Source organism: Loxodonta africana, chromosome 3 (assembly GCF_030014295.1).
Source record: "Loxodonta africana isolate mLoxAfr1 chromosome 3, mLoxAfr1.hap2, whole genome shotgun sequence".
In the NCBI taxonomy this organism is placed as follows: domain Eukaryota; kingdom Metazoa; phylum Chordata; class Mammalia; order Proboscidea; family Elephantidae; genus Loxodonta; species Loxodonta africana.
This window is the reverse complement of record NC_087344.1, coordinates 163332083-163356123: the sequence shown is the minus strand read 5'-3', so window position 1 is coordinate 163356123 and position 24041 is coordinate 163332083. Positions and strand designations below refer to the sequence as shown.

At 44.2% G+C, this 24041-nt stretch overlaps 1 non-coding gene across 1 annotated transcript; it reads left to right on the top strand.

Moving 5' to 3' along the window:
- Positions 1-23394: 23394 nt before the first annotated feature.
- TRNAG-UCC (transfer RNA glycine (anticodon UCC)) lies at positions 23395-23465 on the top strand. Its single transcript has one exon. It is a non-coding gene; the product is annotated as a tRNA-Gly (tRNA).
- Positions 23466-24041: the final 576 nt, after the last annotated feature.

The following is a 24041-nucleotide window of genomic DNA, read 5'->3' as shown; positions in this document are numbered from 1 at the left end:
GGCATAGAACAGTTTCTCTTTCAGAGCCCTTAGAAAGAATCAACACTACTGATACCCTATGTCTTAGTCATCTAGTGCTGCCATAACAGAAATACCACAGATGGATGGCTTTAACAAAGACAAGTTTATTTTCTCTCAGTAAAGTGGGTTACAAGTCCAAATTCAAGGTGTCAGCTCTAGGGGAAGGTTTTCTCTCTCTGTTGGCTCTGGGAGAATGTCCCTGTCCCCAATCTTCCCACGGCCAAGAAGCTTCTCAGGTGCAGGGACCCCAGACCCAAAGGCCGCACTCTGCTCCTGGTGCTGCTTTCTTGGCGGTATGAGGTCCCCAACTCTCTGCTTGCTTCCCTTTCCTTTTATCTCTTGAGAGATAAAAGGTGGTACAGGGAGGTGACCCGAGTAAGGGTGGTGTTACAATCCCACCCTGATCCTCTCAACATAAAATTACAATCACAAAATGAAGGACAACCATACAATACTGGGAATTATGGTCTAACCAAGTTGATACACACATTTTTTGGAGGACATAATTCAATCTGTGCCACCTGATTCAAGACAATACATTTTTGCTCTTATAAGTCACCCAATTTGTAGTATTTTATTGCAGAAGCCCTAGGAAATGAATACAAGTGGGGAAGACAAGGCCCAACACGGTTGTCTTAGTTATCTAGTGCTGCTGTAGCAGAAATACCACAAGTGGATGGCCTTAACAAACAGAAGTTTATTCTCTCACCATTTAGGAGGCTAGAAGTCCAAATTCAGGGTGCCAACTCCAGGGGAAGGCTTTCTCTCTCTGTCAGCTCTGTGGGAAGGTCCTTGTCATCAATCTTCCCACAGTCTAGGAGCTTCTCAGCACAGGGACCCTGGGTCCAACGGACACGCTCCACTCCTGGTTCTTCTTTCTTGGTGGTAATGAGGTCCCTCTTCTCTCTGCTCAATTCTCTCTTTTGTATCTCAAAAGAAATTGACTCAGGATACAACCTAATCTTGTAGATTGAGTCCTGCCTTATTAACATAACTGCTTCTAATCCTACCTCATTAACGTCGTAGAGGTTAAGATTTATAACACATAGGGCAATCACATTGTTACTAATCGCCAATCTGACACAAGGGTCCTTGTGTTTTCCTGAGTAAGAATATATGCAAAAGGCACACTTTATCTTCAGCCTGCTTCTTTTTGCTTGAGTCAGTGGGGATCCAAACCTCTCTAAAAGACTGACTCAAAAAGAGAAGCAAGGCTAGGGCTTATACGGATTCAGTGGAGACAATAGAGTAATGAATATTTAGTGGGCTTCTTTCAAGGGGCAGGCACTTCTCAGAATGGCGATGCATGTTAATTAGGTTGCGCAGAAGCATCTGGAATCCAAGATGGAACCCACTGATATTCAAGATGGAGTCCTCTCTGCAGCGCTTGGCATCAGTTATTATGGGATATAGTGCAAGCACATTGACTTTTGGCACTACATCACCATCTTCGGAGAAGGTTAAACAGCAGTCACACTTTGTTCTTCTGCACATGCAGGAGCCTGTAAAGGGGGAAGGGACCAGAAAAACACTAAGAAGGAGATAGTAATTTACAGGTTGTTTCAGCCTCATCTCATGTTTACAGGGTGTGATTCCTATTTACCTAACTTCTAGATGGTAATCTTTTAACAGCTCTTCCCCCCTCCCCACCAGCACAGTTAACGCTATCTATCTCAATATCAGATCACAAAATGGTGGACAACCATGTAATACTGGGAATCATGGCATAGCCAAGACACATTTAGGCAGGGAAACAATTCAGTCCATGACATTGGTGAAGTGACTTGCTCAGGAATGCATGGTATGGAAGCAGCTCCAGGTCCCCCACCTTCCTCTGGTTTTTCCACCCTCCATAGGTATTTTTTTTATAGGTATGCGTGTACTGTCCCCCCTGCTGTGAATGCTATTTGTTTTATTAACTTCTACTTCAAGACCAAGCTTAGGTGGCAGCTCCTCCAGGAACTCTTTCTTGACTTTCTAAGCCTGGGTTAGGGGACTTTCAATGAGTTTACCTCTCTTGCAGTGCCTATGCAGCCTGGGTCTGCCCCACTAGACTAGGAGCTCCTAGACGGCAGGGACTGTGTTGTCACCTCCGTCTGCACACCTAGCTCTGTAGCTGGCACACAGCTTTACCAATGTCTGAGGAATGAATGGAGGGAGGAGCAATGCTCTGAGTCATTTGGTGGTTTGCCTTAGGTCACTCAGCTAGGTTCTAAAATGAAAAATAAGCAAGTTTAAAAAAAAGTTGACTAAATGTACTGTGAACTCAGATTTTCTCTAAGTATTTTTCACTATCTCATGTCAGGTGTCCTGGCTTCTAGTGCTACATTCTCTCTACTGCCTCTCTTGGGTGTGCATGTCAGAATGGAGGTGCTGTGGATATGACCCTTGACCTGTTATCTACAGCCTGTTAAGGGAGCATCAGTGGCGAGAACCTACCCCAGGAAGGGGAGAGGTTTCATTCAGACCCTTGCTGATCCAGGGTCACTCTCTCTGGAATTCCTCCTTCTTGCACCTCACAAGGTGAGTAACGGGCATTTGGACTGTGGCCTGAAGCCTATGTGATTCCTTAACTTCTCAGAGCCCTCTAGCAGGGCAGGGAAAGAACAGCAGTGCTCTGAGGACTTGCAGGCTGCCCAGTGCTGAGATTTGCCCTTCCTGGTGAGGGCAGGTCATTCTACCCTGAACCCAGCTTGTAGACCCGAGCTGTGCCCCATTGAGATCTATGGGGGAAGGCCATCAAGTTATTGCTGCTACTACAGGCCTGGAAGACAGGGCACCAAAAATCCAAGTGGCCTGTATTGGTTTGGGTTTCCCTGAAGCAGAATCTAAGACAGGAGGTGAGTGCAAAGCATTTTTTTGGAGGTGTTATGGGTTGGATTTTATCCTCCAAAAGTATGTGTTGAAATTCCAACCCCTGTACCTGTGGATGTGATCGTGTTTGGAAATATGATTTTTTTTCCCATTGTGTTAATGAGGTCTTACCAGAGTAGGATGAGTCCTAACCTAATCACTTCTGATTATAAAAAGATCAGAATAGGCACAGATACACATACAGGGGTAAGAGAGACACCAAGGAACTCCAAGGAACTCCAGGGACTATCAACAAAGAAGGACCTCTCCCTAGAGCCGTGCTCTGAATTCAGATTTCTAGCCTCCTGAACTGTAAGGAAATAAATTCCTGTTCTTTAAAGCCACTCACTTGTGGTATTTTGTTGTTGTTGTTATGGCACCACTAGGTAAATAACACCGGAGGTGATCCCAGGTAGAAACACCATAGAGGGTGGGGAAGTGAGATAGGGAAGAGAAGGAAGCCAATAAAGGGGTGTTATCAAGTCAGTAACCACTGTGGACACTGGAGTCCAATCTTGCTGGGGAACTTTAGGAGATGGTAGGGGACCTGCGTTAGAGCCATCTCAACAGAGGGCAAGAAAGATAGGTGCTTCTGCCCTATCTTGTTGTCCTTTGCTGAGAGCTGTTTCTGGGGACTTCAACTCTTTGGCACTTCTGGTATGCAGATATTCTAAGTGAGCAGTCTTTGATGGCGGAGGTGAATGCCAAGGGCATGTGGGTGGGTCATAGGCAGGGGCGGCTGCATGTCTCATCAGGATGGGGTTCCAGCCTGGTTCTGTGTCACTGGAACTTCATCCTTATCTTCTGTGTTGTTGGTGGGTGCCATTGAGTTGATTCCAACTCATAGTGACCCCATGTGACAGAGTAGAACTGTCTCATAGGGTTTTCTAGGCTATAATCTTTACAGGAGCAGATTGCCAAGCCTTTCTCTCATGGGGTTGCTGGGTAGAATTAAACCTCCAACCTTTTGGTTAGCAGCCGAACACTTAACCATTGTACCACCACGGCTTGGCTTCCATCTTCTGTAAAGGGGGGTAATAGCCCATCTCCCAAACTGGGCCGTTGTGAAGTTAAAGGACATGAAGATACATGATACTGATTAGTGAGATGGAGGGGCTGGTGATGATTGACAACCATGACTAATGAAAGCTCCCAACCTCCTGTTGCATTAAAGAGAAATTTAGAAATCAAATGCCAAAAAGAAAGTTGCGCAGGTGACTCCAAGGAGGCAATGGTTTAGATCTAGATCTTGATTAAATTTCTGTGTTGGGTAGTGATGGAGGCAGGGCCTCCCCAGGCTGCGCCCAATTACTACTGGTCAATTCACACCCAACCCACACTCAGACCTCAGGGAGGAAAAATCACTTTTGTCTCAGCTCCCACCTTTGGTTCAATTATTATTCTCCAGTGGGCAAGAACTGCCAGCGAAGAGAGACAAAGCTGCTGAGGTAATGAAGGGCTGTTCCATTCAGCGGGAGGGAAGGACAGGGCGTGCAGTGTTCGGGAACAGGTGAAACTCTTTGCCCCAGTGGCTCCAGATCATTGAATGAACACTCTGTGTGATTTACAAGCTCTCTTCCTTGAAGGCCTAGAAATTTCAGAGTTGGGAGAGGAAAGGAGGATGAAGGAAAGAACTAAGAGAGGGACAAAGGTTTCTGTTTATTCTGCTCCTTCCCATTACCAGCCAAGGCCGCTGGCAGTAAATTCCACAAATCCACTTGACAATAATCTTGTTGGAAGAATTCGGTATAATTTGGTTCACTGGAGGGATAATCAGATTTGTATAAACTTTCATAATAGCCTGCAAAGCCTTCATATAGCTTGACAGATATGGTCTTTAGGATATGCGCTGGTCTAAGGAGGAGAGAGGAGAGACTCAGGGCTGGTGGAGTGGTTTTTGGGTCCAAAGAGGGGCACAGACCCACTTTTCTTCTCTGGACCCCCATTCCCAGACCTTCATCCCACCCCCTCCACATGGCCAATCTCATGGATAAATGGGACTCAGTGTGGCCTGGATTGGGAAGTAAGGATACCTAAAGGGTGACAGGGCAGTCACTCTCCTTTCGTCAAGGCTAACACCCATTGTGGCGGAGTCACTCACGGCAATGCCATGTGTTAAAATTAGAACTGAGCTCCGTAGGGCTTTCTTGGCTATAATCGTTACAGAAACAGATCACCAGGTCTTTCTTCTGTGGCACCAATGGGTGGGTTTGAATTGCCAATCCTTTTTTTTTCCCAGAGAGAAAGCCTTCCCCTGGAACCGGCACCCTGAATTCAGACTCCTAGGTTTCTGTAGTGTAGTGGCTATCACATTCACCTCGTACACAAAGTGTCCCCAGATTGAAACCGGGCAAAAACAGTTGTCTTTGGAAACCCTGGTGGTGTCGTGTTTAAGTGCTACGGCTGCTAACCAAAAGGTCAGCAGTTCGAATCCACCAGGCGCTCCTTGGAAACTCTATGGGGCAGTTCTACTCTGTCCTATAGGGTCCCTATGAGTCCGAATTGACTCGACAGCAACAGGTTTGGTTTTGGTTTTTTAGACTATGAAACAATAAATTTCTCTTTGATAAAGCCATCCACTTGTGGTATTTCTGTTATAGCAGCACTAGATAACTAAGACAGAGAGTTTCCGTGGGAGGGTGACCTGCCTCCAGAGTGTAAATGGAGGTTTTGGTAAAACTCAGTCTCTCGACCCTACGCTCTTCTCATCCCCTGACCTACGGATCTTGGCATGTAAGCCTGCAGAAGTCTCCGGCCTGCTGCCTGGCCTGCAGGTTTTGGATTTGCGAGCCGTCTGAATTGCCAAGCTTTTAATCAGGAGTCCAGTGCTTAACTCCTCGGGGCACCCAGGGATATTCCCCACCCCTTATTAGCCAATAATGCTTGTTTCAATCAGCAATAGTATTGCCTTTTTAAAATCTTTGTTTTGCAGTCCTATAGCAGTAGATTTGATTCTTACTAGTATTTTTTACAATTTTCAATTACTAACAGAATTATTTGTTAGTATTTTAAAGCCACAGAGACACTTATTTTATGTAATTTTTGTGACTAGAAAATTTGCCATAACGACACTTACAGTAAGTACAATAAAGATAATAAATTTGTGCTAACCTTCCCAGAAACAGTAGGTTTTTTGTTTTATAATGGTGGGATCTGGGTTCTTGGAGCAAATGGTGGGAGGTCAGAGGTGAAAGGCCGAAAATCACCATCTGGCAAGGCAACCAGGGCAGCTTGTGCTCCCTGTAGCGAGACAAGGTCTGTGGGACATGAATTTATATTTTCTTTATGATGACAGGAAACAGTCAATCTCCTTTCCTCAAACAAACACAAAACAAATCCCAGTGCAAGTCCAACACACACCTAAACAAACATTATTGTATTAAAAAAAGGCAATTCTATATGGCCCACCATTGGGCTCTACGGTTTTGGAAATGTGTGGGGTTAAAGACCTGAGATCCTGGGGGTAGGAGTAGGGAAGGAGAAGAAGTGTCCTCAGGGAGAAAGGGTCCTAGCCTGAAGGCTGTATCAGCCATTGGCCTGGGGAGAGGAGAGCTAAGGCCAGGGTGGCTTCCAAGAGTTCCTTCAGAGAGAAAAGCAGTCAGGTTTGGTGTTAAATTAGATAGGAGAGGGAGCCATCCTTTACGTATTCCTACCTCCCAACCCAGGCCAAGCTACAAAATGACTGTAGGATTTTTAGCTTGGGGACTGGAAAACTGGTACTATCATCAGGAGAGATTCAACCATTGGGAAGGAAGGACGTTTAGGTGGAGAAGAAGATGGATTCAGTTGTGGACATACTGAGTTGAAGTGGCTTTAGTACAACTAACTGAAAATGTCCTGTATAAATGGCAGACGGAAACCAAAACCAAACTTGTTGCCACTGAGTCAATTGCAACTCCTAGTGACCCTGTAGGGCAGAGTAGATCTGCCCCATAGGGTTTTCTAGGCTATAATCTTTATAGAAACAGACTGCCATGTCTTTTTCCTGAAGGGGTGCTAGTGGGTTCGAACCATCTTCCTTCTAGTTAGCAGTTGAGCTCTTAATCACTGCACAATCAGGGCTCCTCACATGGCAGACATAGAGCTGAGAAATTAGGTCAAAAGATGGAGACTTGAGAATCAGTCACATGAGAAACAGTTATTGAACCCCTACTGCATGCCTGAGGCCCTAGTGGGCCAGTGGCTAAGGGTCTGGCTGTTAATCAAAAGGTCAGCAGTTTGAATTGACCAACCGCTCCTTGGAAACCCTATGGGGCAGTTATACTCTGTCCTACAGGGTCGATATGAGTTGGAATCGACTGGACAGCAGCGGGTTTGATTTTGACTGCATGTCAGGAATTCAGCGTAGGGCCAGGTATAGGAGACTAAGAGTGTATTCAGAATGCAGAATGATTAAATGCACCAACCTTGGGTAACACAGACCTGGGTTCCAACACTAACTGCTACTTCCTATTTGTATAACCTTGGGCAAGTCATTTAATATTTTGAAGTCATAATTTTCTCATCTTAAGAAGGGGAATAAGAGCGTGTCTGGCACACAATCCTCAGTAATAAAAGCAATTCTTGTGAGGATTAATCAAGATAAAGCATGTAAAGCACTCTCTTAGTCATCTAGTGCTACCATAACAGAAATACCACAAGTGGATGGCTTTAACAAAGAGAAATTAATTTTCTCACAGTCTATCTAGTAGGTTACAAGTCCAAATTCAGGGCGTTGGCTCCAGTGGAAGGCTTTCTATCTCTGTGGGCTCTGGAGGAAGGTCCTTGTCTCAATCTTTCCCTGGTCGAGGAGCTTTTCAGGTGTGGAGACCCAGCATCCAAAGGACTGCTCTGCTCCTGATGCTGCTTTGTTGATGGTATGAGGTCCCCCACTCTCTGCTTGCTTCCCTTTCCTTTTATCTCTTGAGAGATGAAAGGCAGTGCAGGCCATACCCCAGGGAAACTCCCTTTACATTGGATCAGGGAGGTAACGTGAGTGAGGGTAGTGTTACAATCTCACCCTAATCCTCTCAACATAAGATTACAATCACAAAATGGAGGACAACCACACAATACTGGGAATCACGGCCTAACCAAGTTAATACACATATTTTTGGGGGACATAATTCAATCCATGACAAACACACAGCATTGTGCCTGGCATACAGCAAGTACTGAAAAAAAAAGTTAACCGTTATTATCAGGACAAAGTCCTTTTGTCTTTAGAATAGGAGTTCCTATTCTCATAGATATGGAAACTGCAGGAGAAGGTTTGTGATAAAGGAACACTGGACCAGTAATGTTTTTGTGACCTACACTACACGTCAGGCCTGTGAATATAAGGTTAAGAACACAAGCACTGAGACTTTAATGAGTTAGCCTGAGTTCCGAATTTGGAGTTCTAATCAACCAGAAGCACTTACTGATGAAGATGAAAGACTACGTACAGCCTTCTGTATGAATTATACCTCAACATAAAGAAAACAAAAATTCTTACAACTGGGCCAATAAGCAACATAATGATAAATGGAGGGAGAAAAGATTGACGTTCTCAAGGATTTCATTTTACTTGGATCCACAATCCACACCCATGGAAGCAATGGTCGAGAAATCAAACGACATATTGCATTGGGCAGGTCTGCTGCAAAAGACCTCTTTAAAGTGTTAAAAAGCAAAAACGTCACTTTGAGGACTAAGGTGCGCCTGACCCAAGTCATGGTATTTTCTATCACCTCATACACATGCAAGAGCTTGGCAATGAATAAGGAAGACCAAAGAAGAATTGATGCCTTTGAATTATGGTGTTGGCAAAGAATATTGAATATACCATTGACTGCCAAAAGAACAAACAAATCTGCCTTGGAAGAAGTATAGCCAGAATACTCCTTAGAAATGAGGATGGTGAGACTTTGTCCCACTTACTTTGGACATGTTGTTAGGAGGGACCAGTCTCTGGAGAAGGACATCATGCTTGGTGAAGTAGAGGGTCACTGAAGGAGAGGAAGACTCTCAATGAGATGGACTGACACAGTGGCTGCAGCAATGGGCTCAAAAATAGCAATGATTGTGAGGATGGCGCAGCAGTGGGCAGTGTTTTCTTGTGTTGTAAGTAGGGTCACTGACTAACCGACTCACTCTCACCGACTCACGGATACCTAAGGACAACAATAAACTTTGCAGATGAGGACAGTTTAGAAGTTAATCAACACTTTTTTTTTCTGTAAGTCTTCCTGGTCCCTTTCCTTCTTGTATTCTAGCTAGTGTTATAAAGAGGCAAGCAAAACTGAAACAAGGTAACTATGTTTTCATTCTCACTGACCAGACCTGTTCCCTGGGCTGGTAGTTATCTGCAAGGCCACTGGCTGTGAAAGCAACACTGTTCACTATGGTGTGAAGACAACTCCAGGACTTTAGCCTGTTTCAGAGGAGCAGAAGATAGCCATGGGGAATGGAAGAGGGTTCTTTGCTACAAAAGAGTTGGCAAATGAGTTTTCAAGTAATTTTCTCCCCTTTGTCCTTTAACCCCAGGAGATCAGAGAGATAGTTACTGACAGTTCTTGTAATTTGCATTTCAAAGTAATGTATGCAAAAATAATACATTTCAGGAATGCTCCAGTAGCATATTAAAACAAATTGGCTTTGAGTTCTTGCCATTTTTATCATTCTCATTTTAACTCCAAGTTCCCTAACGCATTTAGGAAAAAAGGAGGAGCACTTGCAGGGAGGTAAGGAAGAAGAGAAAAGCGGGGCAGGGACCTGCAGAGTAGCTGTGTGAGAGAGAGAGAGAGAGAAAGAATGAGAGTTGGGTACAGAGGCATTCCCATACGGGGTTCATATGGGGGAATCCAGCCTAAATTAGGAAAATTGCCTCTTAGGGATGGAAATTGGGTGGGTAGACTGATTGATTTGAAAGTATTTTCCTCTTTCACCTCTTTCTCCACCTTCTTGCCCTTGAGCACCACTACCACCACCATCACCACCACCACAGGAAAACAACATAATTACAGCTTTAACAGGCCAGTGATGCCGGGACCACCCAAGGGAGGCTGAGAAGGGATAAGTCTACTTGGGCATCCTACTCATCTCTGTGTGCCCGGACAGTCCTGTGAGGCTTGAGACTCCAGGCTGAAATGGCTGCTGTGAGATGGGGAGTATAAAAAGACAACCTATCCCCATGAAAATGAAAGGAGGCCTCTTTGGGAGATCCCCCCAACCCCACCACTACCATCATTGCTCAAACATCCCGTGGTCTCCCTCCCTAGTTGTATTTAGATGATGTGGTTGTCTATGAGGGAGCCTTAAAGAGAATAAAAAATGCAGGTGAATGGAAGTTTCCCTTGTCAAAGTTAAAACATGATGCTCACATAAATATGTTGTTGTTAGTTGCCATCGAGTTGGACTCATGGTAACCACACGTGTTAGAGGGTAGAACTGCTCAGTAGGGTTTTCTTGGCTGTGATCTTTTTTTTTTTTTTTGGTGCAAATATACACAGCAGATCATACACCCATTCAACAATTTCTGCACGTACAGTTCAACGACATCGGTTATATTCTTCACATTGTGTCACCGTTCTTGCTGTATCTGTGTTATTTCACCACCATTGATTTAGACTCACTGCCCCATAAACTATTCATCTATAATTTAAAGAAACCCTGGTGGCGTAGTGGTTAAGTGTTACGGCTGCTAACCAAAAGGTTCGCAGTTCATGCCCAGCAGGTGCTCCTTGGAAACTCTATGGGGCAGTTCTACTCGGTCCTATAGGGTTGCTTTGAGTTGGACTCGACAGCAGTGGTTTTTTTGGGGGGGGGGTTATTGTCAATTTGGAGCCCTTGTGGTGCAGTGGTTAAGTGTTCAGCTGCTAACCAAAATGTTGGCAGTTCGAATCCACCAGCCGCTCTTCGGAAACCCTATGGGGCAGTTCTACTCTGTCCTATAGGGTTGCTATGAGTTGGAATTGGCTTGATGGCAACAGGTTTGGTTTTGGTTATTGTCAATATGATCTGATATAGATAATTCTTTAAAACAGCACAATGCTCAAGGCAAACATTCTTTACTAATTCAGCTAAACTGTTGCTTAGTTTGAAGATGGCTTCTGGTGATAGTTTCAGTTCAAGGTTCAGAACTTTCTCAGGGCCCAAGACAGGAACTATCCCCAAAGCCAACTCTTCAGACAGGGATTGGACTGGACAATGGGACAGAAAAAGGTACTGGTGAAGAATGAGCTTCTTGGCTCAAGTAGACACTTGAGACTATGTTGGCATCTCCTATCTGGAGGGGAGATGAGAGGGCAGATGTGGTCAGAAGCTAGCGAAATGGACAGGAAAAGAGAGTGGAGGGAAGAAGCAGGCTGTCTCATTAGAGGGAGAGCAATTAGGAGTATATAGCAAGGTGTATACAAATTTTTATATGAGAGACTGACTTGATTTGTAAACTCACTTAAAGCACAATAAAAATTAAAAAAAAAAAAAACTTTCTAAGGGCAAGAGATTTGGGGGTTCCTCCAGCCTGTTCCAGTAAGTGTGGATTCTGTTAGAAATTTAAAATTCTCTTCCACATTTTCCCCCTTTTGATCAGGACTCATCTATTGAGTCCTTGATTAAAAGGTTCAGTAATGCTATCTTTGCTGTAATCTTAATGGAAGCAGATGTGTATCTTACCATGTTAATGCTGGGTGGGTTTCAACTACCAGCCTTTAGGTTAGCAGCCTAACGAAAATGATTTGCACCACCTACGGACCTCATATAAATATACCGAGCACTTATTTAACTCATGAATGAGTAAACAAGCAGAATGGTAAAACTATTTCAAAGAAGGATATATGAGAATATATACAGTCAGAGAAAGAAAGATTGCTAAACTAACTACAAAACTTGGTTAATGTTCTATAGGGCAATAAAGTCATAACCTTTGGACTTATGTTTTCAACTAGATAAAATTGATTTGCACCTTTATGGAAAAAAATTATTTGCAACTTATCAATTGTCTATAAGTTAACATCTAACTTTGCGGAGTGTGGGTCTTAATTAAAAGCCAATATTAAGTCAAACAATATACAATCCCAAGAGAGAAGACACTTAGGCAGGTGAATTTGGGCTTCTAGCCTACTAGATTTTTTTTTTTTTTTTGACCAAGGGAGAATAAATTTCTGTTTATTAAAGCCATCCACTTGTGGTATTTCTGTTATAGCAGCACTAGATAACTAAGACAGAATTTGGTACCAAGAGGGCGGGGTGTGCTCTAACAGATAGCTGAATTGTGGAATTGGTTTTGAAACTGTGAATGGATAGAGGCTGGCAGAGTTTTAAAGTGCCTGATAGTAAAAGCCTAGATTGCCTTGAAGAGACTGTTGGTGGAATTATGGACATCAAAGACAATTCTGGTGAGGACTCAGAAGGAAATGAGGAGAGCTGTTACACTGGATATGGTGTAGATGGCAAGGAGCAGCAGCAGAGAAACAGCAGCAGCAGAACCAGGAGACCAGCATGAGACAGTGCTGGAACGGACCCACTGAGTGAGAGAGCTGAGTGCCTTTGCACACGAGGCTTTCTGACGGAATGGGGTGCCTCCAGGTACTTATCAGTGGAGCTAGACTTGCCGATCAATGGAACAAGAAAGCTGAGTGTCTTCCAGCCTGAAGTTTACTGGCGGAAATGGAGTGCCTCCGGGCACTTATTGGTGGAGCTACAGAGCTTTGGAACACTTGCCCCACCAGGGCAGTCACAGGTAGCAAGGCCCAAGGGGCCAAGAGGCAAAGGAACAAGGAAGCAGAAGATGAAGGGACAAGGAACACAGGAAGCAGAGCTGTGTTAGTCTCAAAGGGTAAGAGCTCTACCTCTGGGGCCTCAAAGGGTGGAGCCATGGCCTCTGTGGTTTCAAAGTGTGGAGTCACAGCCTCCTAGGTTTCAAAGAGTCAGATCTTCACTAGCTTGGTTCTGGAGTATGGGGCTGCCATTCATGACGGCTGGTGGAATGGGGCCAGATCCTCTGCCCAAAGTTGAGGGGGCAGGGCTGCCATGCCCAAAGGGCAGAAGAACAGGGCTTGCCAGGGCCAAGGTGGTACAGTTGTCACTCAGATGGGCTAGGAGAATGGGGCCACCCAAATCTAAGGGAGCAGAGTTACCATTCCAGGGGGCCTGGAAGGCAGAGCTGAAGCCCAGGGCCAAGGGGCCTCCACCTAGAATCCGGACAGTATGGCTAACACCCGAGTCTGGAGGGCAGGACCATTGCCTAAATGGTCTCAGAAAACAGTATTATTTTCAAGCTTTGAGAGCTAATGTAATGTGTTCTGCTGACTTGCTTGGTGCCTGTTATCCCTTCTTTCCCTCCAACTTCTCCCATTTGTAAGGAAATATCTAGCTTGTGCCCCTTCCGCCATTGTACTTTGGAAGCAGATAACTTAAATCTAGATTTTCACAGATGAAGAATATTTGGATTTTGGACTTAGAGTTGATTTAAGATTTTTGGTGTGATGTGATAGGGTGAACACGTTTTAAGTGTGAAAAGGACATGAATTTTGGGAGACCAAAGGGTAGAATGTTATGGGTTGAATTGCGTTCCCCCCAAAATATGTGTCAACTTGGCTAGGCCATGATTCCCAGTATTGTGTGTTTGTCCACCATTCTGTGATCTGATGTGATTTCCCTATGTGTTATAAATCTTACCTCTATGATATAAATGAGGCAGGATTAGAGGCAGTTATGTTAACGAAGCAGGACTCAATATACAAGATTAGGTTGAGACATGAGGACCTCATACCACCAAGAAAGTAGTGCCTGGAGCAGAGTGTGCCTTTTGGACCCAGAGTCCCTGCACTGAGAAGCTCTTAGGCCGGGGGAAGACTGATGACAAGGACCTTCCCCCACAGCTGACAGATAGAGAAAGCCTCCCCCAGAGTTAGTGCCCTGAATTCAAACTTCTAGTGTCCTGGACTGTGAGAGAATAAATTTGTTTGTTAAAGCCATCCACTTGTGGTATTTCTATTTTAGCAGCATTGGATAACTAAGACAGCAGGCTTATGGGAAAATGCTCTAATATAAATTTAAAGTACAAGTGGCAATATTTTTGACTTATTTTCAAGTTTTGAATAATTTTTTTATTAACATGCAGAAGAACATTCCAACTCTACCATAGTTTTGCAGTTCAATTGTTTGGCAGCTATACCTTTGAGTGAGCAGGTTGGGAGTGTGGGCTATCCCCAGTGAACAGGCCCCAGTCAGGAGTTTCACCTGGGACCTGTTTCTGTCCTTGTTCTCCCAGCTTTTCCATCTCACCCCTACACTCAGTCATTGGAAATGAGACTAGAGAGCAATGAGATTGAGACCAGGATGGGTCCTGGAGCCTTGGGGTACAGATAAGTTCCCTGCTTCAGTATGGTGAAGGTTTTTGTTCATTTGTTGCAGGGGAGAAGAAATTCCTACAACTGAAGGTCACGGGGCTGGGTCCAGGCCCCAGACTTTAGGCCTGTGTAGTTGTCTATGTACTACCCCTTCCCCTGCCACACACACATACCCCCTCCTATAACCACAGCTATGTTTGGAGCAGCTGGGTTAAACATGTTATATGCACAGCTCTCTGCAAAGTGCTGGGAAATAAAAACATAACAAAGCACACCCATCTCAAGTTCAGCCCTTCATGCTGTCCTCTCAGCTTCCCACTGTCAGAATGAGTCTCCTTCCTTCCCAGTTCACCCACTGAAGTTTCGCTCCCTGCACTAGGACACACTTTTCTGACTACCTTGTATTAGAGATCTTTATGTAGGTAACTTCTTGAAGTGCCAGCCCTAGATCTTATGAATCTTTGTTTCACCCCAGAACTCTACGATACCTGGCTGACGACAGGAAGGCAACACATATGGTGACCACATTTTCCAAACCAAACATTAGACCTTTCACTGTCATACATTTAAAGTAGGAACTTGTGGCAGAAACTGGCTAGATGCTCACAAAATCATATCCTCTTGCTCCTGATTCAGGCCCTCATCATCCCTCACCTGGACTATTGAAGTAGTGCTCTACCTGGTCTCTGCTTCCTGGCTCTGCCACATAAAATTTACAAAATCTACACAGCTGTCAGTTTGAGGACCTCCTCTCTCTCTCCAATGTTTAGGAGCTTACATCATTTGGGGCTTGTTGGTTTGGGCAATAAAAATTAACTCTTGTACTCTAAAACAAAAAGAGAATTTACTAGTAGAATGTGCGACATCCTATACAGCAAGAGGGGTCCTGGTGGTGCAGTGGTTAAGAGCTCAGCTGCTAAACAAAAGGTTGGCAGTTCAAATCTACTAGCTGCTCCTTGGAAACCCCATGGGACAGTTCTACTCCATCCAGTAGGGTCACTATGAGTTGTAATTGACTCGACAGCAACTGGTTTGATTTTTTTTTTTTTTTAATATAGCAGGAACGAGTGAATAACCAGGTCTTGGAAAGGATAGGAAGTAAGTAGTGCAGCTCCAGGGATCTAGGCAGCAAGAACTAGTAGACAGTTTTATCACAACACAACAGTTAGGGTGATTCAGTTATAATTGTCTTCGTCCTTGTGTTGCTCCACTCAAAATTCAGATGCCAAGGGGATAGCACCTGAATGGCCTAGTTAGAGTTTTGTCCCTACCTCTTAGTCCAGGGAGGATGTGGCACATTAACTGACAGCAGCACTCTGCTGGTGTGTTCTGTTTCAGCCCAGATCCACTATCTACCCTTCTCTACCCTGGTCTCTGCTCTTGGAGGCTGACCTATGGGATGGGCTTACTTGCCCTCTGGCTTCCCGTTAGGTTTGGCAATGGCGACCCCCAGCAGGAAACTGAAGGGAGGAAGGAAGTTGAGGTTGAGGTATATATTTCTTTACCTTCTTCCTTGTGGGGTGGTCTGAGACTGGCTGTGGCTCTCGACCTAAGGTCATGGCTTCTCTCAAGGGAGCTTCTCTCCATTACTCCTTCCTTCTGAGGCCCTAGTGCCTTCAGGCCAAGGGAGGTAACTGTTCTGCTGTACCATGGCGGTGGAGTCGATTCCAACTCATAGCAACCCTATATGACAGAGTAGAAATTCCCCATAGGGTTTTCTAGTCTATAATCTTTATGGAAGTAGATTACCAGGTCTATCTCCCAAAGAGCGGCTGGGTGTGTTTGAATCACCAGCCTTTTCAGTTAGCAGCCAAACGCTTAGCCATTGTGTCACCAGAGCTCCATTCTGCTGTACTAGCCCCAGAAAAAAGTGTTTATCCCTTATGTTTTCCCTATACCCTGCCCACATCCTTGTTTTAATGTTCTGTTATCAACATCCTGAAATTCTTAATCTTGTCTTTGAACTTGTGTGTGTGAAGTCCAGTGGGACAATGGAGCCTGTCCATGAGCAGAGGAGGTATGTGCAACCTTCATGTCTGCTGTTCCTTGCTGCCCTGTTCCCGTATAGCTCTCATGATGGCCCATGAGAGTATAAGGGAAGTGTGTTACAACTATGACTGAGTAAGGAGTCAGGGTGAGGGGGGCACTGACAGCCCCTAGAGGCCATGCTTTCTGTTCAAACCAGAACTTTCTTCGAACTAGAAGGAAGGCAATAGCATTCTAACAAACATGAATGACCAAAACCAAAAACAAAACCTGCTGCTGTCCAGTCGACTCCAACTCATAGCGACCCTATAGGACAGAGTAGAACTGCCCCCATAGAGTTTCCAAGGAGCACCTGGTAGATTTGAGCTGCCAAACTTTTGGTTAGCAGCTTTAGCTCTTAACCACCACACCACCAGGATTTCCTGGATGACCAAGGAACCCTATTACTTCCTTTCTAATTCCTGTTACTTCTTTGTATTAACCAACCTGTAAAAGGGGTAAGGGGGCAGTGCCTGGCCTCCTATAACTTCACAAGGGGAAAGGAGAATCAAGATCAACAGCCCAAGGCTGATTCCTATGGGGGGGGTGGGAGAGAGTCAGACATGCCTCCTCTCTCCGCCATCTTTGCCAATTCTTACACTAACTATCCCACTCTATTTCTCTCCTGGATTCGATAATTCATTGTAATGACCACACAGAACTCACAGACCATACTCAGGATTATGGGGTTTATTAGGGAAGTAACAGGTTACAATTCAGGCTCAGGAACACTCAAGGATACAGTTCTTCTATCAGGACTGCCTCTTCTCAGCCATGTTCACAGCATACCTCTCCCTGATACTGTGCATCTCCTTGGCTAAAGGCACTCGGCTTTCTCTTTCCTCAGGCTGGAAGCCCACCTCACTGTCTCCTGCTCCTGGGCCTCTGAGTCTCTCTTTCTTTGGTGCCGGTGGGCTCTTCTCTCCTACCTCTGGGATGGCTCATTTCAAGCCCAGCGGGATGGCAAAACTGACCAATCTCTTTGGTGGGCTACAATTACCCTATCACAGAGTCTGGCCCAATCACTGGGTAGGAGTTACAAGACCAAGGCTAGAAAGGCCACTACGCGGCTCAACCACTGACGCTGAAACTGATGACAGAAGGAAAGGGAAAGACAGGACAACCCATAGTTCCTTTTCCTTTGTCTTTCTTTAGTCATCTATCAGTAAACTGAAAGTAGAAAGAGTTGGTAGAATGTCGGCATACCAAGAAGTGAAATAAGAACAGTTTAGTTTTGCACAGTATTTCCACTGTTCTGGAAAGAGTGAAATGCATGTGTGTGTAGAAGCTATGAACTACAAATGGGATAATTTTGGTGATTCTGCATACTGGTTGTTGTTGTTGATAGCTGCCTTCAAGTAAGCCCCTAACTCATAGGAACCCCATGTGCACAGAATGAATGCTGCCTGGTTTTGTGCCATTCCTATGATCAGTTGGAGATCAGACTGTTGTGATCCACAGGGTTTTTGTGGGCTGATTTTTGGATGTAGACTGCCAGGCCTTTCTTCCCAGTCTGTTTTAGTGTGGAAGCTCTGGCAAAACCTGTTCAGCATCATAGCAACATGCAAGCCTCCACTAACAGACAGGCGGTGGTCCTGCATGAGGTGCATTGGCCGAGAATCTAACCTGGGTCTCCCACACGGGAGGCAAGAATTCTACCACTCCTAAAATTTGTTGTTATGGTGTTGTTATTTAATAACATTCTAAGTAAAAAAATTAAAATGCTTACTGCCCTCAATTTTATTGTTCATCTTTATATTTAGGATGCCAGTTTTAAATGCAAATGTATTGTAGTAATATTGGAGTGATTATTCCCTATCCTTGAGCATAGAGAATGTGAACCAGCTGGAGCTGGGTTCACAAGGGCTCACAAGGATGTGTCAACTGGGCCCTGAGGTACAAAGATGACAGGGTAATCTTGGAAAATATCTTTTCAGGAACCTTTTACATAAGCCAGAACATAAAAGACTTTCCACTCCTATCTTTTTCTATTAACATTTAGTGAATAGAAATTTGTTATAGGGGAAAAAACATCACAAGGTTTAGTAAAGCAAAAAGAAAGTTCTAGCCAGCATATATTCAAGAAGACAAAAGTGAGAAGAGGACAAGCCTGCAGCCAGGGGAATCCAAGGAAGGTTACAGAGTCATCAGCATATATTAACATTACAAATGGGCAAAACCATTGAAAGCTACACCTTTTCACAAATTGGCTAAACCCCTAACTCTTAGGAACTCCATGTGCACAGAATGAATGCTGCCTGGTGTTGTGCCATTCCTATGATCCTACATTTTGAATTGCATTTTTTAAGGATCATTGGTGCAGGTTCCAGTAATCCACAGACAGGAGGGTCTTCATTGGTCCTGCAAATTTCTAGATACATACCAGAACAGATGGCATGTACCTAGTAGCAAATGCTTTCTGTCCCTTACTGGAAGTCAGAGTGAGGTCTGCAGAGCCCATGCCCACTGCCCCCAACCCGCTTCCTGCTGTCCAGGACCTAGAGCCCCTCACCTTCCCAGGCTACCAAGCCCTCTGAGCACCTGTCATCTGCCTCTTCGTCTCCTCTCCTTGGATTATTCCTCATCAAACAGTTTAATTTCTAGTAATTAATGTCTGCCAGCCTCTCCTCTGATTTCTCTCTCTTTTAAATCTTCCTCAGGCTCATCTGTGAATTGTAAATGAATTTGATAACAACCGATTTAGTAGCTAATCCGGTTATAAAAGCAGAGGCTCCCCAGCCTGTCTGTTCCCTCCGCTTCCTCCATTTTGTCACACCTTTCGGGGTCATCTCCCTTCTCCCTTCCTCTCCTCCTTCCTTCCTCTTTCCCTTCTGTCTCCTCTCCGTTCTGTCTCCCTCCTTGCCTCGCCCCTCCCTCTTCTGCATACTAAGTGAAAGTCAAGAGAGACTTCCTCCAAAGGCCCTCAGCTCTGAGGAAGGAAGGGAGTCTTAACCTTTGCCAGGCTGTGGGCTGGGGTGAGATGAGAAGAGCAGAAGGGTGGGGTGACAAGGGCCCCAAACAGTGGAAACTGCCTCTTCCAAGGCTTAAAAAAAAGGGGGCATTTAATTACAGAGATGGCAGGGAATGGGTGAAACAAACATGGAATTTGGTGTCAGAAAGACCTGCATTCAGATACAGTGCCTGTGTAACCTCTTGCTGAGGAGCCATAGTGGTGCAGTGGTTAGGTGCTGGGCTGCTAACCAAAAGGGTGGCAGTTCAAACTCACCAGCAGCTCTGCCAAAGAAAGACCATAAAGATTTACAGTCTTGGAAACCCTATGGGCAGTTTTACTCTGTCCTATAGGGTCACTGGAAACCTGGTGGCATACTGGTTAAGTGCTATAGCTGCTAACCAAGAGGTTGGCAGTTCAGATCCACCATGTGCTCCTTAAAAACTCTATGGGACAGTTCTACTCTGTCCTGTAGGGTCTCTATGAGTTGGAGCTAAGAGTTAGAATTGAATGGATGGCAAAGGGTTGGGTTGGGGTTGGTTTGATTTGGAGCCTCTTGCTTAACCTGTCAGTGACTTAGTTTCGTATTTTGCGTGGGGGTTGTTGTGAAGATTAAATGAGATGCTAGAACAAATTTAAAGAGTCTGGCTCAGATTAGGAATTTTAAAAAAGGTAGCTATGAATATTACTATAATTATACATGGTATATTTACATAATTGACAGATGTAGAGCCCTGAATTAGGGAAATGTACATAAAGAAAGGAGCTTACACTCTGCTTGGGGCAAGTACGTATAAAATGATACTTGTAAAATTAAAAGCTTTCAAAGAATGAAAATCTATACAACATTAATACCCAATCCAAAGTTATTTTTAAAAGCAGCTAGCATTAATGGGCAAAGAATAAGAAAAGACAACTCAGAAAGAAAAAATCAAAATGGTAAACTAATAGAAGTCATTAGGAAAAGTATTAATCTTTGAGAAAAAAAAACTTTTAAAATAAAAATGAAGCAGCATTTTTACACTTCTTGGGTAATGAAAAACATAGGAGTCCCTGGGTGGCACAAATGACTACTGGCTGAAAAATTGGGAGTTTGAACTTATCCAGAGGTGCCTTGGAAGACAGGCCTGGCAATCTGCTTCTGAAAGGTCAACAACCTTGAAAATCCTATGGAGCAATCAGCCTGAGACCAGAAGAACTAAATGGTGTCTGGCTACAACTGATGACTGCCCTGACAGGGAACACAACAGAGAAGCCTTGAGGAAGCAGGAGAACAGTGGGATGCAGACCTCAAATTCTTTTAAAAAGACCAGATTTAATGGTCTGACTGAGACTAGAAGGACCCTGGAGGTCATGGTCCCCAGACCTTCTGTTAGCCCAAGACAAAAACCATTCCCAAAGCCAACTCTTCAGAAAGGGATTGGACTGGACTATAGGATAGAAAATGACATTGGTGAGGAGTGAGACTATGTGGGCAGCTCCTATCTGGAGTGGAGATGAGAAGGCAGAGGGGGACAGAAGCTGGCTGGATGGACACGGAAATAGAGGGTGGAGAAAAGGAGTGTGCTGTCTCATTAGGAGGAGAGCAACTAGGAATATATAGCAAAGTGTATATAAATTTTTGCATGACAGACTGACTTGATTTGTAAACTTCCACCTAAAGCAAAATAAAAATTAAAAAAAAAGAAGAAAAAATCCTATGGAGCAGTTCTACTCTGTACACATGGGGTCGCCATGAGTCAGGATTGACTGGAAGGCAATAATGACAAACGAAAAACATATTTAGAAAACAATGTTAATGATAACACCTAATTCTGGTGACCAAAAAAACCAAACCTGTTGTCGTCGAGTCGACTCCAACTCACAGAGACCCTATAGGACAGAGTAGAACTGCCCCATAGAGTTAATTCTGGTGAAGCTGTGATAAAACAGGCACATTCATATAGGGCTGTAGCAGCACAAATGGATGCAACCCTTCTGAAAACCAACATGGCAATATGTACCAAGAGTAATGAACCACTTTGTCCTTCGTCTTTACAGTTGGTGTTTCACCATTTGATACTACTTAAAAATGCCCTTCTTTCCTACTGTCATGGCATATTCATTGAATCCACTCCACAGTAACGGGTTTGGTCTGGTTTTTGGATTTGCTTGTTCATTAGTTAATGTCTGGGAAACATAATTTGTTCTATCCAATAAAAGGAAAGATAAAGAGCCCTGTCCTACAAAACTTTATACTCTAGCAGGGGAGGCAAGGTGTTAGACATGCCCTAGAGAAGAAAAAGGAGCCCTGGCGGCTTAATTTAAGCCGTTGGCTGCTAACTGAAAGATTGTAGTTCAAGCTTACCAGTCACTTGGATGGAGAAAAGACTTGACGATCTGCTTCCGTAAAGATTACAGCCTAGGATGGGGACCATGGTCTTGGAGATCATCTAGCTCAATTGGCATATCACAGCTTATAAAGAAAATGTTCTACATTCTACTTTGTTGAATAGCATTTGGGGTCTTAAAAGCTTGCGAGCGGCCATCTAAGATACTCCACTGGTCTCACCCCTTCAGGAGCAAGGGAGAATGAAGAAAACTAAAGACACAAAGGAAAGATTAGTCCAAAGGACTAATTGACCACAACTACCACGGCCTCTACCAGACTGAGTTCAATACAACTAGATGATCCCTGGCTACCACCACTGACTACTCTGATAGGGATCACAATAGAGGGTCCCAGACAGAGCTGGAGAAAATGTAGAAAAAAATTCTAACTCACAAAAAAAGACCAGACTTACTGGCCTGACAGAAACTGGAAAAACCCGGAGAGTATGGCCCCCGGACACCATTTTAGCTCAGTACCGAAGTCACTCCTGAGGTTCACCCTTCAGCCAAAGATTGGACAAGCTCATAAAACAAAAGGAGAATAAAGGGGCACACCAGCCTAGGGGACAAGAAGGCAGGAGGGAACAGGAAAGCTAGAAATAGGGAACCCAAGGTTGAGAAGGGAGAGTGTTGATATGATGTGGGGTTGTTAACCGATGTCGTGAAACTGTATGTGTACTGTTTAATAAAATGCTAGTTTGTTCTGTAAACCTTAATCTAAAAAAATAAAATAAAAAGAAAGACAGATGATTCAAAAATAAAATTATGATTACCCATACCTATTGCCGTTGAGTCGGTTCTGACTCACAGGAAACTCTAAATAAACCTTATGAAAAGTGAAAAAAGCAAAAAAAGATTACAGCCTAAGAAACACTATGGGGCAGTTCTACTCTGTCTTATGAGGTCGCTATGAGTGGGAATCGACTCGATGGCACACATGAGAAGAGTAAAATTAGTGATGAGACAAGGCAAGGCCAATGGTGTAAACTGGATGATGTCAACAGGCGGGACCTGGTGGAGGGGTTGAATGCTGAGGGGAGAAGCATAGAACAATGATCAGTGCAGGACTAGGTAACGTGGCAGGATGCAATGTACAAGTGAAATTGTTCCATGAGTAAAGGGACACATAAAAGGCTATGAGGAAAAGTTTTATTGCCCACCCCGCAGTAGGCTTGAAGAGGCAGATACTCAGGACAAAAATAAAAAGATACAAATAAAAATTTTATGTTGTTTTAGTATCAAAATATATTTTCTTTGTAGTTTCTTGATTTCCTTATCAATAGTAAATTAACATCAGCATGGCCACAAAATAAGGAAAAGATAGGGTAGACTCATAGGTCTAACGGGTCAGTTCTATGAAGTTTCGGGAGTTATCCCTGGAGGCTGAGCCTAGGGCTCACTCCTCCAGCCCTTTCAACAATTTTGCAAGCACCTAATTCTCTGTATTAAATTTCTTCCAGCTTAAAACACCTAGAGTGGTTTGTTTCCTACACAGACCCTGACAAATGAGTTTGAGAGCACAGACCAAAGAGGGCGGTGTCAGAAACCCAACATGATGAAAACATTATGCCAGCAGGAGAGAATAACCGACACCAAACCCGCCACCATCCAGTGGATTCCAAATCATGGAGACCCTGCAGGACAGGGTAGAACTGCCCCATCGGGTTTCCTAGGCTGTAACCTTTACAGAAGCAGACTGCCACATCTTTCTCTTTGAAGCACCTGGTGAGTTTGAACCGCCAACCTTTCAGTTAGCAGCAAAGTATTTAACCACTGTGCCACCACGGCTCCTCTTTCTCATGATAACCCAAATCCCCCCTTAATCAATTAAACCCATCTATCTCTTTTACTGGGAGGGAGATATTGGTGGTTCAGTGGTAGAATTCCTGCCTTCCAAGCAGGAGGCCTGGGTTCGATTCCCAGCCAATGCACCTCATGTCTGTCAGTGTTGGTTTGCATGTTGCTCTGATGCTGAACAGGTTTCAGCAATGCTTCCAGACTAAGACAGACTAGGAATCTACTTCTGAAAATCAGTCAAAATGCTATGGATCATGGTTTTCTGATCTGCAACTGATTATGCCGATGGTGGTGGTTTGTCTTCATTCTTTCCATTGTGCATGGGGTCAGCATGAGTCAGGGGCTGACTCTACAGTCGCTAACAACTCCTTTACCATCCTCTGTAGAAAATCGGAAGAGCTACGTAGATATTGGGCTCTGTTTCAGACAATGGGAAATTAATATTAGCTGGGGAAAGCTGTGTCTGTTTGTGCCTGAGGGACGATAATGGGACTCCCACACACAAAATGGAGAGTGGTTGAAAGACCTTCCTGATGAGCCTTCCAGAAGCTTTTTCAGAAGCCAGAGTGAGGTTGGATAATACCTTTCATCCATTCAAGATTCATTTCTTGGGGCAAAAGCACCTAGGAGAACAAAAGCCTCCTGCCTTGTCCCTTGAAGCTACTTTCCCTTTGGTAGACTGTGCTGCAATATGTACTAATACCCATCAA